Here is a 14,163-nt window from a genome sequence, read left to right on the forward strand (position 1 = left end):
AAAGGTGATTTCCATCTTATTAAAAATAGCTTAACATTCTTTGGTCAAATATACCTTCACCATGTGATGCTGATGGAAGTAGCGCGTACTCCACATTCTGACATTGGGCTACTATATTTTGCTGTGATTTTCTCTAGATCTCATCACACACTAGGTCAGTGGTTTTCAAAGTGTGGTTCCCTGGGCCAGCAGCATTGGTATCCCATGAAAACTTGTAAAAATTCAAATCCTTGGGCCCTAACCAGAACTGTCAGAGCAGAGACTCTGGAGCTGGGGATCCAGCAACCTCTGCCGTAAGAGAAGCTCCGGGTGATTCTGACGCACGCCAGTGTGAAAGGCTCCAAATAATATGATATGTCAATTATACCCTCAACATACAGCACTCAGTAGCGCCATGGATGTCTAAACTAACCCAATATTCTGACCCTGGGATGTTGCATTTTGTTGTAATACTTCCTGGGGCTCATAGGGAAAATTCACACCTTGAAGTTAAAATTTCTTCAGAAGAAAATGGACAGCTCTGGTCTAAGAACTCCTGGGATGGGCAACGGGGACTTAGGAAGACATTTTAGCTTGTGGATTAGCTTTAGCTAATTTTAGCTCATTTAGCTTTAGATTATTTTCTCTTCCCCCGGTCTGGTGATTTCAAAGACTAGAGAGTGGAGGGAAAGGTCTGTTCTTCTTAGGACAGAGTGGCCAACTGGAGAAGAGGGCGTCTCCCAGAAGCTGGGTTATGTTGGAGCAACATCCCAGCGGAGGGTCTGCTGGAGTTCTGGAAATGAGACCCTGTGCCTCATGCAGAGGGATCTCGTGATACCAGCATTAGCAGGCGTGGTGGCATAGAGGCCCAATGACAAAGGAGCCTGTGCGACAGCTCTTGGGACACTCTCAGAGCAAACCTGCGGAAACAGAGCTCTAAGGCAGGCTGGGTGCTGCAAGCACTGCAGGTGAATGTCATACCTACAGGCCTGGGATACCCAGACCTGCCTTCATACCTGCTGGCCTGTCTAGTTTTCACAACTTTCCTCACCCCTACTCTGCTGACCTACAACTCTAACGGACTGCCTGGTTTTCCTATACCTCACACTATCCTACCTTCTCCCTCGGCCCTGGCATTATAATATATAGAAATCAATGGGATTTGAAAGGCAGGAAATACAATTTCACAGTTAAGGGTATTGCAAAAACACATCTTATTAATGCTGATTCTTCCTCTATTTCCCCTACAATATGATAAACCAGCACTTATGAAACCATCAAAAACTGAAGAAAATAGAAATCCCACGTAAAAGTTCTGAGAGGGAGAGCTGGGCCTTACCCTTCTCTGGTATGAATTTGGGAAAGTGAGGCAAATCTCAGTTAGCAGTCCAGTCAACTGATTTGGCCATCTTGACTTTTCTTTGAGGGTTATAATTCTATGACTCTCATGGAGCAGAGACTGTGTCACCAGGAGGGTTCAGTGGCAAATATATTGGATTATTAGTAAAGACAGCTGGCTTTGTTAACTTGGGCAAGTTACTTAACTTCTCCAGGCCCCCACTTCTTCATCCATAAAATGAAGGAATTGGACTCTGAGCTTAAATAATATTTAGTAGTCTTTAAAGTCTATCCCAGACATAAATATTGCTGATGTTGTAAAATTCAATTTTGTCTGTTCTCCTGCATTACCTCACATTCTAGTCGAGTTTCCTTGCACAGAATGCTGATAAACATTACTGGATGCCTCTTAGACCATGTTTCCAAAGCTGTGTCTTGGCATTGCTTTCTTGAGACACTCCTGCCTGACTTTGTATGACTCCAGTCTTTCAGCAACGCAATTCTGGAACAAGCAGTACTCAGCTGGTGAAGGATGAGGCTGGACATCATCCTGAAACCAAATAGACTCATCTAAATAGCCAACCTCTATTGGCAAACCGGCCCAATTCCATAGTTCTCAAACTAAAATAAAAATTCATTTCACCTCCTTTTCCAGCTTGAAGTCCTGGGACCACGTTCATGCTGATGAATAAGGCGAAACCAGAAAACAACAACTTTAATGAAAAACTTGCTTTACGTAATGGCTTATTTTCTGCCAGATTTTATGTCATATACTTTAAAGTATCTTTTTTTTTGTTATCTTAGCAACCCCGCGAAGTAAGTATTCTCATTCCCATTTTACAGGTGAAGATATGGTCTCAGAGAAATTTGATGACTTGTCAAAGATCACAAGACTAGCAAATGATAGAATCAGTTAGAAGCCAGGTCAGTCGGATGCTCTATTCCACCACATCACTCTCCTTCCCAGATTTTAGATATTGACTAACAAACATGTGATATTAGAATGCAGAAGCATAATAGCAGAGACATTCGAATAAAAAGAACGCTCTTCCATATAAATATGGCCCTTCTCTTCAGTACACCTAGATGCGGCCCACACAGTTGCCAAAGATTACTTAGCAGTCTCTAATTTCAACCCTTCCCTCTCCAGCTTATGTTTCTTGCTGGCAGAATGATAGGATCTAGGAATAGAATCTCCTCAGTTGGGTGAATTTAAGCTGTTCCTCAGTGATGGTCACCACTTAACATCACCACAACAAAAACACATACCCCGGGAGTTGCTAGACAATTGTTTACCCTAAATTCTAAGTGAAAAAAAAAAAAAAAGATGTTTTAGCGAACCCACTAGTCCCTGGTTGTTGTGGCGGTGGTGGTGGTTGAGTCAAAGAACATAGTCACATAAAAAACATTTTGTTGAACCAGTTGCATTTCTTGGATATTTAGGATGATGATCCTGATTGTATAAGGACCCTTGGTTGGGCTATAAATACGATTTGCTCAGACACGAATTAACCTAGATCCAAGAGATAAAGACTGTATGGCTGCCAAATTCAGAATCATCTCGGGGGTATAGAAAACAGGTATTAGAGAGGCCAGAAGACTTTAAAGATACCAGTGTCCAGGGGCTGGACAAAAATTAAGAACAGAGAAGTCAGCAGAGGTAGGGGAAGGCAAACAGAGACCAGACAATCAGAATGAGGATTAGGATGGATATTTCCAGATAATGGCAGAGATGGTAGGAAATGTAGGAAGGAGCTTTTTCTAGGGCAGGAACTATAGGAACTCAGTAAGACTGAAGATATTTTGTAAGGCTGAGAACATATATTGAAATATCATCACTGGCAAGGTCCCGTGACAAAATCTTCAGGTAGCCTTGGATCTCAGTGCCATTTGGGCTGCTCGGAACAGATACCATAAAGGCACGTAGTGCCAGTTAGGCGTGAGCATAATACAAGTGCTACTGTGATGTACCGATGGTTTTAATTATTATAATGTCTCATGTCACATACCTCGCAAACAAGAAACACAGTGTATACCTGCTTCTTTTGCCATCGTCTAAAAAGTTTATAAGTTGGATGCTGTTATTGTCACATAACATGAGCATTACCATTGTGTTCCATTGTTCCTGCTTATACTGCTTGCGTCAGTTGTCACTCATTCCAGTCCTCATTCATTCATTCACCGAGCACTTATTTCCAGCACTTTGTGCCAGGAAATCCGTAAGTTGCTGGAAGAAGACAGAGGAGCAAGGGAAAGGCCCCATTGTCAAAGAATTCTATTCGGTGGAATAAAAAGAGTCTCAAACCCCACACCCAAGTACAGTGTGATGATGGGAAGGCAGAGGCAGGTTTGCAGTCAGCCGGAACTTTACGGAATTATTGCTAGGAAGCCCTGAAGGCCCAGCTGAGATCAGAGACCATGACTTTGTAATGGTCTCAACTCATTCTACTCCTAGAGAAAAATCCCAAAACATATCAATCCAGGTAAAGCAGCAAGGAATTTCATCGGATTTGCTAGAGACCTAGAGATTTGCCAGGTTGTAGCACAGGAGAAAAGAAGGGGGTTGAGAGATTCAGGGTATTTTTTCAGAAAGAGCTCAATCTAAACCATCTAGTGAAGAAGGAAAACTAAAATGACTGGGGAGAATTTGTAGGTTAGAAGAAGGATCGAGGAAACCAGAGCTCTCAATGAGATTTTAAGGGCAGGGAAAGAGGGGGATGGTGAATTAGGCATTTTGGTTCAGTAAATCGATCAGCCAATGGTTAGGGTGTGCACATAACTCGTTGCTCAAAGCCGTGAAGGGGGTCTTATTAATAAGACTCTAGGCAGCAGGTGTGTGCTGGGCTGAGCCGAGGAGGCGGGGCTGCCCTGCGGACAATCCCCGGGCCTGGCGCTGTTAGGCAATGGGAATCTGGAGGGAAACAGGCAGGCGTGGGGCCTGTCTTCGTGGAGTCCACTTCCTACAGGAATGACAAATGTTGAACAAAAAACTCTCTCTGCGCCCAGTGCTGCTAAACAGGGAGGCGAGAGAGCCACAGGGTTATTAGAGAGGAAATGACGTCCCCCTCCCGGCCGGCAAAGTGACCCCCTGGAGAGGACGTGCCAACCGGCACCGCAAAGGGGAGCAGGTGTGAGGGGAGACTGGGTGTGTGAATTATATAAATTCTAATATATATTTTTTCAAATTCTTAGGGGTTTTTTTTTTTTTTCTCATTGCTTTCTTCCTTTATGGTTTACATTCCCTCCTTCATCCCTTTGAACATTTTGAACATGCTTTGTAAACATTCCACTCAGGTTTTTCAACTCTTTCAAGCCGGGCCTCCTGCTTCCTCCGTCTGCTGATCCTCATGCATAGTACTTGACGTGCAATGGGTTAGAAATTTGGAGAAGAATTTAGTCATTAGAAGAGAGTTCTCTGCAGGGAAGCGGTTTAATTAATTAATTAATTTATTTATTTTTATTAAATTTTTTTTTTTTTAGGGAAGTGGTTTAAAGTGCTTTTGTCTCAACTTGAGCAAAAGAATCGGACGCCTTTTTAGGTTGGTTTCTCAGGTCAGCCTCCTCCACTCAGGCCGCGTGATTCAGACGCCACGTCCGGGCACGGCACAGGCCTGGGGGTTTGAGTTCTTGCAGGTGGCGGCTCCTCCGTGACCCTGGGATACTCTCAACCTTGTTGATTATTTGGGCTGATGGGCAGGGTTCCCTTAGGCTTCATTTCAAAGTCAGTACAACCTTTTGTGACCCCAGGGTTATCTAAATAGCTCAAACTTTCCTCTTAGGAGGTCCCAGAACCTGGAACCTTCTTCCAGGGCAGTTGTTAGAACCATTTCCAGCTCGTAAGGCGTATGTCTGGTTCCAATAGTTCTACGAGCTGTGTGGGGCATAAGATGCCATGTAGCGCTCGGACCCGGAGTTCCCGCTTTCCTTCTGATACCTGGGGACTTTCTTTCTTGGTTTTAAGCCCAGCCACATAAAGAAGTTTCAAGGGATATTTTATTCCATGCTTAGAGCAATGAGCATGCAATAACATGCTTAGCTCATGTTATAACATGATAAATAGGGGAAACTTTTATTTTTTTTTAATATTTTATTTATTTATTCATGAGGGACAGAGAAAGAGAGAGGTAGGTAGGGACAGAAGGAAGAGGGTCCAAGTGGAGCAGGGAGCACGATGTGGGACTCGATCCCAGGACCCTGAGATCACAGCCTGAGCTGAAGGCAGATGCTTAACTGACTGAGCCACACAGGTGTCCTGGGAAACTGTTTTAAAAACATATTTATTCATTCAAAAATATGTATAGAGCACCTGTGATGTTCTAAGTATTATAGGACCGAAGGATAGAAGGTAAAGGTAGAGGGGCATGAGGTAAGGTTAAAGAGTGAGATGGAGTGTGAAAATCATGTTACGATTCTGGATTTTTGGGGACTTCTGGGTGGCTCAGTGGATGAGCACCTGCCTTTGGCTCAGGGCGTGACCCCGGGGTCCCGGGATTGAGTCCCACGTCGGGTTCCCTGCGTGGAGCCTGCTTCTCCCTCCGCCTGTGTCTCTGCCTCTCTCTCTCTCTCTGTTTCTCTCATGAATAAATAAAATCTTTTAAAACATAACAATCTGGATTTTTTTTTCTTCAGAGCAAATGAACAGCTACTGAAAAATTTAAAGTTTGCATTTTAAAAATGCAGAGTGAAGAACGGGTCAGAGTCCAACAAGAGTAGATGTGAGGGGAAGCGTGTGGTAGTCTAGCCGGTGATGATGGTCACTTGAATCAGAGAGGGAGGATACATAAAAGTGAAAGGACTCGAGATATTTAGGTAATGAACTGAGGTAATACTTGTGTCCATACTTCACCAGGGAAGGGATAGGGATGATTCAAAGGTTGGGGCACCCAGGTGGCTTGATAGGTTACGCGTCTGGATCTTGATTTTGGCTCAGGTCATGATCTCAGAGTTGTGCGATCAAGCCCCACCTGGGGCTCCCTGCTGGGTGTGGAGCCCGCTGAGGATTTTCTCCCTTTGCCTCTCCCTCACCTCCATCCCTGCTCATGAGCGCTCTCTCTTAAAAAAAAAAAAAAAAAGATTACTCCCAGATGCTTGGCCTGAGTATCTGAGTGGCTGTTGATACCATTTATGAAGTACTACAGAAGGAGCAAACTCGATGGGAAATCTCCCAAGTCCAGTTTTGGGCACGTTGAGTTTAAGGCAGCAGAGAGCCCAGTGAAGAGATATCAGGTAAGCCTCGGGCTACCTGGGTTGGGGCTCAGAGCGTTAAGTCTGAACTAGAAATAAGAAGAAGACTGAATTGTTTAGAGTAGGTGAGATTTTCTGAATAGAGAGGATAGAGCGGAAGAAAAAGAGGGTTTGTGATCCACCCTACGGGATTCCCTCACTTGATGGTTGGGTAGAGGTAAGGAGCCAAGAAAAGCATAGGTGGAGGGAAGTGTTACACTTAAGTGTTACCTTCTTTTCTCTTTAATAAGGGACGGATTTGTCCTGCTCATTTGGGGAATATAAAAAAAAGTGAAAGGGAATAAAGAGGAAAGGAGAAAAGTTGAGTGGGAAATATCAGAAAGGGAGACAGAACATGAGAGACTCCTAACTCTGGGAAACGAACTAGGGGAGGTGGAAGGGGAAGTGGGCGTGGGGTGGAGGTGATGGGGTGATGGGCACCGAGGGGGGCACTTGATGGGATGAGCACTGGGTGTTATTCTATATGTTGGCAAACTGAACTCAAATAAAAAATAAATTTAAAAATAATAATAATAATAAAGGGACGGATTTGAGAATAGTTACCTGCTGCTGGGAACACCACCAAGGAGAAAGACTGGAGTTATTATAGAGACGAAGGACATTTGCCAACATAAGATTCCTGAGAAGTTGGAAGAGGATGGGGATGGAGAGCAGATGGGAAAGGACGGGAAGGATACAGATGCAGGTAAGTGTGTGAAGCTGATTTTTGAAAGGTTGTGACGTCATTTTCTGGTAGGTGGAGGGCTAGAGGCTGGAGGGGTTGGAGTTTAAGTTAGAATGGACCGTAAAGACACAATAGGATTGCCAAGCAACATTGACAGCTCAGAAGCCTGCCATTTTGTATGATTTTCGTCTATCAGTGTTCTGGAGCCTGAGTCCAAACATAGAGGTGGGTACCTGGATTCATGCAGCTTGGGCTTTGCCAGACACGTGCTACGAGCGGACAATGAGTCGACGTAAGTTAGAATATTGACAGGCAAGTGGCCGAGATGATGGGTTATGGAGTATAGACCGAATAGGGGAGGACACTAACCATAGGGAGGCAGAGACGAGAGGAAGATGGTGGAAGAGTGCTATGGTCTGAAGGTTTGCGTAGCCCCAAAATTCATAGGTTGAAATCCTAACCTCCCAAGATGATGGTATTAGGAAGTAGGGCCATAGGGGGTGCTCTTGCCAGGAGGGTGGAATCCTCATGAGTGGAATGAGTTCCCTTATAAAAAGAGGCTCCAGAAACGTCCCTAGGGCCCTTCTGCCCCGTAAGGATGCAGAAAGAACACGTGGGCCGTAAGCCCAGAGGACTGCTCTCACGCAACTGTGTGGGCACCCAGATCTCACACCTGTAGCTTCCGGAACTGAACAACTTTCTGTTCATAAGTTACCCAGGTGTGTAGTATTTTAGAGCAGCCCAGATGGACTAAAACAAATGATCAGAGGCCTGCAAGCTCCAAGTGGAGTGGTGAGTGATCCAGGTGAGTCAACCAAAATGACCAGAGTCTAAAAAACTAAGAATGTGAAGTTTGGAGAAGTGGTTTCAGAGGTGGAACACTTTCCAGTCATGACTTCCAGAGCCTGACCCTGGCAATGGTAGCTCTATCGGGTCGGGATAATGTAAACTATTCTGTGTTAAAAGGTGAATGCCAATCTCAAGCAAAAATATAAAAACGAAGCCTTATCTATCACTCATGCTTTTTTTTTTTTTTTTTTTTTTTTTAAAATCCTGCCATTTCAACATGCAGCTTCCGGGTTTCTATGGCGGGGGAACCGAGACAGCACCAAGTTCTTAAATGCCTTGGTCTGGAAGCAAAATGTGTGACTTCAGTTCATGATCCTTTGTCCAGAAGTAGTGAGATGGCTTTCTCATTTGCAAAGGGGCTGGGAAATTTGAAGTAGCACATGGATATTAGTGAGTAATTAATGTCTCTTCACAGCAGCTGAGATGGATGGGAGAAAGAAGACTGTGGAAGGTCATCCTCCATGATCGCCAGAGTTGTAGTAGAAAGGAGAACCGGGGCTTCTGCCCTGGGTGCAGGAGCAAGTGTCCAGGAGAAGGCACTGGGGATCAGTAGGACAATCTATCAGTTGGGCAATAGGAATCCAGCTGTTCCAGTGGACACCGGGGGAACAAGGACTATTGCCCAATAAAGTCTTGTGGGGAAATGAGAAGGCCGTAGAGCTGGTCCTCATAAACACATGCTGTTTTTTCTTTTTCTTTTTCTTTTTTTTTTGTGATAGGAAATGACTTTTTGAATATTAATTGATATTTTTCCTGGTATTTCTTTCTTGTCTTTTGCATTTACTCTTGTGAATAGCTACTTTTTGCTCGTTACTCGGAAAGCCTTGCCTAGCCATAGGCGGCTGTGAAGATAGACGAGGGCCGTGCACCATGAAAGGTTGGTCATCTTTAGAAATCTGGAAAAGGGCAAAGAGATGCATTCTTCCTGAGAGTCCCCAGAGGAAATACAGCCCCACTAACACTCTGATTTTATCCCAGTGAGACCCGTTTCAGGCTTTTGAACCCTAGAACTGTAGGATAAATTTGAATTGTTTTAAGCTACTAAATTAGTGGTGATGTGTTAGAGCAGCAATAGGAAACTAATACGAAAGCAAAGAAAAAGTTTTGAGAATCAGATTTTTTTTCTTTTTAAGGGACGCTCTTCTCCCAGCAGAGAGCTCTACGGTTGGTATTGCGCCAGGCGCTGAGGACACACCTGTGACAGCCAGAGCTCCGGCCTCCCAGGAGCCTGTGGGGTGACCACCTGACCATACGCAGGCAATTAGATTCCAGCTCGCTAAGTACCATCCAAGAGAAGCCCCCCGCGGGGGGACGTGGGCCGGGACACTGGTGGAAACCGCTCACGCACCTTTCCCTGAAGGCCACCTTCTGCCACCCCCCGCTGCCCCCTCTTGCCCCCACGTTCCTGCCGAGCCCAGGAATTCCCCAAGTGCAAACACACGGACCGCCGGGCTCGGAACCTGTTTAACGGCCTCAACTACACAGAGGGCCAAGCTTGACCTTTAAATCACAGGAAGCCTATCCCCCAAAGACTGAGCAAAAATGAAGGGATCACATAAAATAAAAACGTCCCCCAGAATGAAATGAAATTATGGATGAAGAAAGGAAAACGTGCAGAGAAAACATTATCCTATTCAGGCAGCAGCCAAAATAAATTCTGGGGCCCAGAGTACAGATCTTTATAGCCTTAAACAGAACACTCTGGTCTCCAACCTGCGCTCTAAGGCATCCAAGAATATTTGCTTTCTGATTCTTTCTGATTCACATGTATTATTATCATTTTAGCTTAGAAATTTTTTTTTAAGACAGTGAACAGTCATCTATTGCCCCGATGAGCAAATCTGTACCATCTAAGCACTTCCTACCTGTGGCTTGACGTTTCCGTAGAGGTGTGGTCCAGAGGACATCATCTTTATGAATATTAGGAATTATTATAGTCCTAAAGACAAAAACCTGACAAGATAGCACTTCCAGTACATTTCTTTTGCTTCTGGCTAGAAGCCCAACATAACAAGCCCTCTCCTCTGATGTAGTACAAAACTGTGCCCAGATCAGATGAATAATGTTCTTAAAAGACGATCACCCTGAAAATGGGGGGAAACAGGCACTTGTGAGTACCTCGGCTGCACATCTCCATCAACACATCTTTCTGAAGGATCACTTGGAAAAATGACTCAAATTCTTAAAGATGTATTATTAAAAATGTGTCTTTTTAAAAAAAGACATACATATGTGTCTACAAAAAGGACTTACTACCAAGGATGTGTTTTGAAATGTTATTATGACAGAAATTTGAAAGGACCTAGATGTCCTACAATAGAATATGAACTAAATCGTCAAATATGACATAATAGCATATAATCATCGAACAATAATGTATAAAAATACTTAGTGACTTGGGAAAACAGTCACATGGCAGTCACTTTGTTTACTGAGTATATAAGCTGAAATGTTAACAGTAATTATTCTTCAATGAAGAGATGATGAGTGATTTTTTAAGTCTGTGCTTTCTATATTTCATAAATTCTCCATGATGAATATGCATTACTTTGTATTCAGCTTCTGTCAGGTATTAAAAACTATCCTAGAAACCCAGAATTTTAAGCATATTTATATTTGTATCTATGAGATTTATATCAAAGCTTATAAAAAATTATAAGGACACCTTTTGGCAACTTATTTATATTTGCATTTATCGTTAGAATCATGAAATTTCATATTTGAAAGGGATCACGGAGATATTCTGGTACAAACTCTAGATCCAAAGTTTGGCCTCTAGAAACTTAAGAGACATAACCTACATCATTGAATAGGCTTTTTAAATCACTCATATGAATTATGACCTCTTTTAGTCCTTAAAATGGTTCCACTTGGGCCACTTGTGATTTTTTGTTTATTTTTTTTATTTTTTTGTTTAAATAAAAGAGGATAAACTCTACTAGTTTGATAAAAATAAATTATCTTTTACTTTAAGAAACACAGGAAACAGTTTTTTTTTTTTTTAACCTTTAAATGTAGGTCACTTGTAACATATTTCAGTGCGGCTTAAAATTCCTTTGAATTACTTTCAAGATATCATGGTGTTAAGACAGACTTTCTGAAATAAATCCACACGTAAGATGTCAAACTGGAAATTCTGGTAAGATTTCCTTTGGTCTTTCAGAGTGAAGCTGAAAATTAATTTCTGTTTCTGTCCCCAAATGCAAACATGGACCATTGACTGATTGATTTACAAGGCATTTAAAAATTTTATTTTTATTTTTATTTTTTTATTTTATTCATTTATTTTTAAATTTATTTTTAAATGCAGTGTATCGTTGAACTTTCATAGGCATTTCCAATTCTTGGTAATACTAAGCAAAAATTCAATTCTCAAATTGTGTAGGTGGTTCATCTACTAATGTGGTAGCAACAAAGCAGTAAAAATACCAAAGTCTTTCATAGAGGATACACCTCCAACTTTTGTTGTTTTTTTACTACCTGCTAAGTGCCAGGTATTGCGCCAGGCGCTGAGGACACACCTGTGACAGCCAGAGCTCCGGCCTCCCAGGAGCCTGTGGGGTGACCACCTGACCATACGCAGGCAATTAGATTCCAGCTCGCTAAGTACCATCCAAGAGAAGCCCCCCGCGGGGGGACGTGGGCCGGGACACTGGTGGAAACCGCTCACGCACCTTTCCCTGAAGGCCACCTTCTGCCTGTGCGTGGCAGCCCTGTGTGGGGCGTGTACCCCCACATCGCCGCGGGTGAGGCATCCCTGGGCCACGGGCTGCGCACCTGTCCAGGCCGGGATGCGCCTCAAGGGCAATTTGATCAGTCAGGTGTGGCGGTGGAGTCGGTCCAGTTGCGTGAGATCAGAACGGAGGTGGTGATGGAGGCCACGTCCGAGGAAAGTAGGCTGCCCTGCAGAAGTTGGGGTGAGGGGCGCCATCCACTTGGGAAGGTTTTGCTTCCCAGGTGCTCACCACTGTGGCTGGCAAGGGGGCGCCCGCTATCGCGGGGGCCTTAATTCTGGCAAAGGGTTCCTTAGGGACTGACGGCTGGCTGCCCCAACGGCAAGCAGTCCAAGGCCACACGGGAGCTTTGGGGACCGCGGCTCCGAGCCACATACCACTGCTTTCACTGCAGGTGTCGCCTGCCCACCCTGGTCAACTGCAGAAGGCCCACCACCCGCCTAGTCCAGGACTTCAGGATGGCAGTGCTGGAAATGGCAGCAGCAGCGAGGACTGTCACCGAGACGGGCAAGCTCAAGCTCTCTCAAAGGGACGGGGATGTGCAAGGGGGGAAGGGGAGGATGAGATTAAATGGGCCACCATACCCCTGCTAAGAGTTGCTTTAGTTTAAGTAGTGCCAAGACACGGACGCCACGTGCATCAGGCCAAAGGACCAGAGACGCTGCCCCACGGGGTATAAAAAGTGAACTTTCTTTGATTCCTGACATGCTCTTAGGTTTTGTATAAACTTACGGAGTTTGGGAGCCTTTTGAGGCACTCTAAGTCCCTGCGGAGTAGTCCTAAATAGAACCACAGTTCTAAAAAGCCCTAAGAATTAGGGTTTAAGACTAAGGACTTAATCCCAAAGCTGAGGATTCTGGGGGAATACCAGGACCTTCTGGGAGTAACAGTGACTTTTCTGGATAGCTACCTTCTAGCATCATGGGCACTTAGCTCTTCAAGTCATATGTAGAGTCACTATGTTTTCAGAGCAAAAATGTAGTATGTAATCTGACAATAGGATGCTTGAAATTAGAACTGTCATCGAAATCCCTACCCTTCTCTCGGATGTGTAAACTAGTCCCTTTATGATTTCGTATACACAGCAAAAGAACTATGGAGGAGCATAAGCAATTAATAGAAGTTTAGAGTTCTTGGGGATGGGTGGGTTCTAAGGAAGCTAACACATTTTTTAGGTGTGCATAAATTTAAAAAAAAACCACACCAACCCCCCCCAAAAAGACAGCCCTTCAGGATACGGTTGAATTTTGTGTTTTGTTTTTATATAATATATTTAAGGAAATAGACAATATTTTATATTCGTTACAACTCTCAGAGGTGAAAAAAAATCTAATTTAGTTCATTAGATAAAACAAATTCTCCTAAAGGACTCCAGAGTCATTGGGGATAAATGATCTGCAAGGACAGGAAAAAAATAAAGAGAACAGGAGAACATTTGCAGTATGTTTTCTAAGTACATTTTGAAACGAATTCAGATAACATCTGGGGACAGGGAGGCTCTATGTAGTCTCAAACAGAAAACCAACACAAAGGGTGGATATAAACCTTAAACTACCACATAAAAGACTCAGATTTAGGGCCTAATGTGGCTATAGTGACCCCTGCTGGAGCCTTTTAAAAAAAATTCAAGAAGCCAAATCAGGACTGTGTAAGGATAAACACAGTTTTACTAGAATAATTTTATACAAAAGCTAGGAGCAGTTTAGAGAATATGCAGAGTTATCTCTTTAATTCATAATCTATAACCCACAAAGTAAGGAGGGCAAGCAAAACCTCAAGAACTTATACTGCTTTTAAAATAAATTCTTCATTTGATTTGGTCAACAGGGACTCCATTTTGCTGAAAAGAAAAATCTCAAATTATACAAACACGACAGTTTTTTTTTTCCCCTCTCTGGCTTTTAAGTTTATATAACTTCACATCAGACACAAATTTATTTTTGGAATGTGAAGTTGTCTGCCCTCACTAGGTGACCTGTGTTCCCCATCTCTGCTTTTTTGATCTTTTTGAAATACTTATTTGGGTTTGAGTATGCTTTTTGTGTCCTTCCCTATTCTTTGCCTCTAAAAACTCTTGATAATGTACTAAGAAAAAGATAATATACAAAAGAAAAATGGCAATGGTTATTATACCAGCATTTTCTGGAAAAGCCTGGCTGGTTCTTACCTTTGGGGCAGTGAGTTCACTCTCTCTTGAGTGCTCTTTGCTGCTTTTTCTTTCTTCTACCAGTTTCTCTCCTTCTCTACTCCATAAATCAGAGCTCCCCCAGGACATGGTGACCATGAGGTTTGTGCATTCATTCTCCTGTCCCTATACTAGAAGGGAAAACCCTGGTCCCGCTTATAATCTTAGGC

General features: G+C 43.4%; 1 long non-coding RNA gene across 3 annotated transcripts in view; it reads right to left on the reverse strand.

The window, feature by feature from the left end:
- Nucleotides 1-455: 455 nt before the first annotated feature.
- The window catches only part of LOC144305715 (uncharacterized), a 161,037-nt gene continuing 147,329 nt past the window's right edge, over nucleotides 456-14,163 (reverse strand). Inside the window, exons 13-14 of one of the 3 annotated variants that reach the window (XR_013372738.1) lie at nucleotides 9,940-10,158; nucleotides 456-1,867 (exon numbers count right to left, since the gene is read on the reverse strand). This is a non-coding gene — a long non-coding RNA (uncharacterized LOC144305715). Of the gene's footprint in view, nucleotides 1,868-7,803; nucleotides 8,971-9,939; nucleotides 10,159-14,163 lie in introns of those variants that run through there. The other 2 variants (XR_013372737.1, XR_013372741.1) reach the window with 2 other exon arrangements.

Source organism: Canis aureus, chromosome 36, assembly GCF_053574225.1.
Source record: "Canis aureus isolate CA01 chromosome 36, VMU_Caureus_v.1.0, whole genome shotgun sequence".
In the NCBI taxonomy this organism is placed as follows: domain Eukaryota; kingdom Metazoa; phylum Chordata; class Mammalia; order Carnivora; family Canidae; genus Canis; species Canis aureus.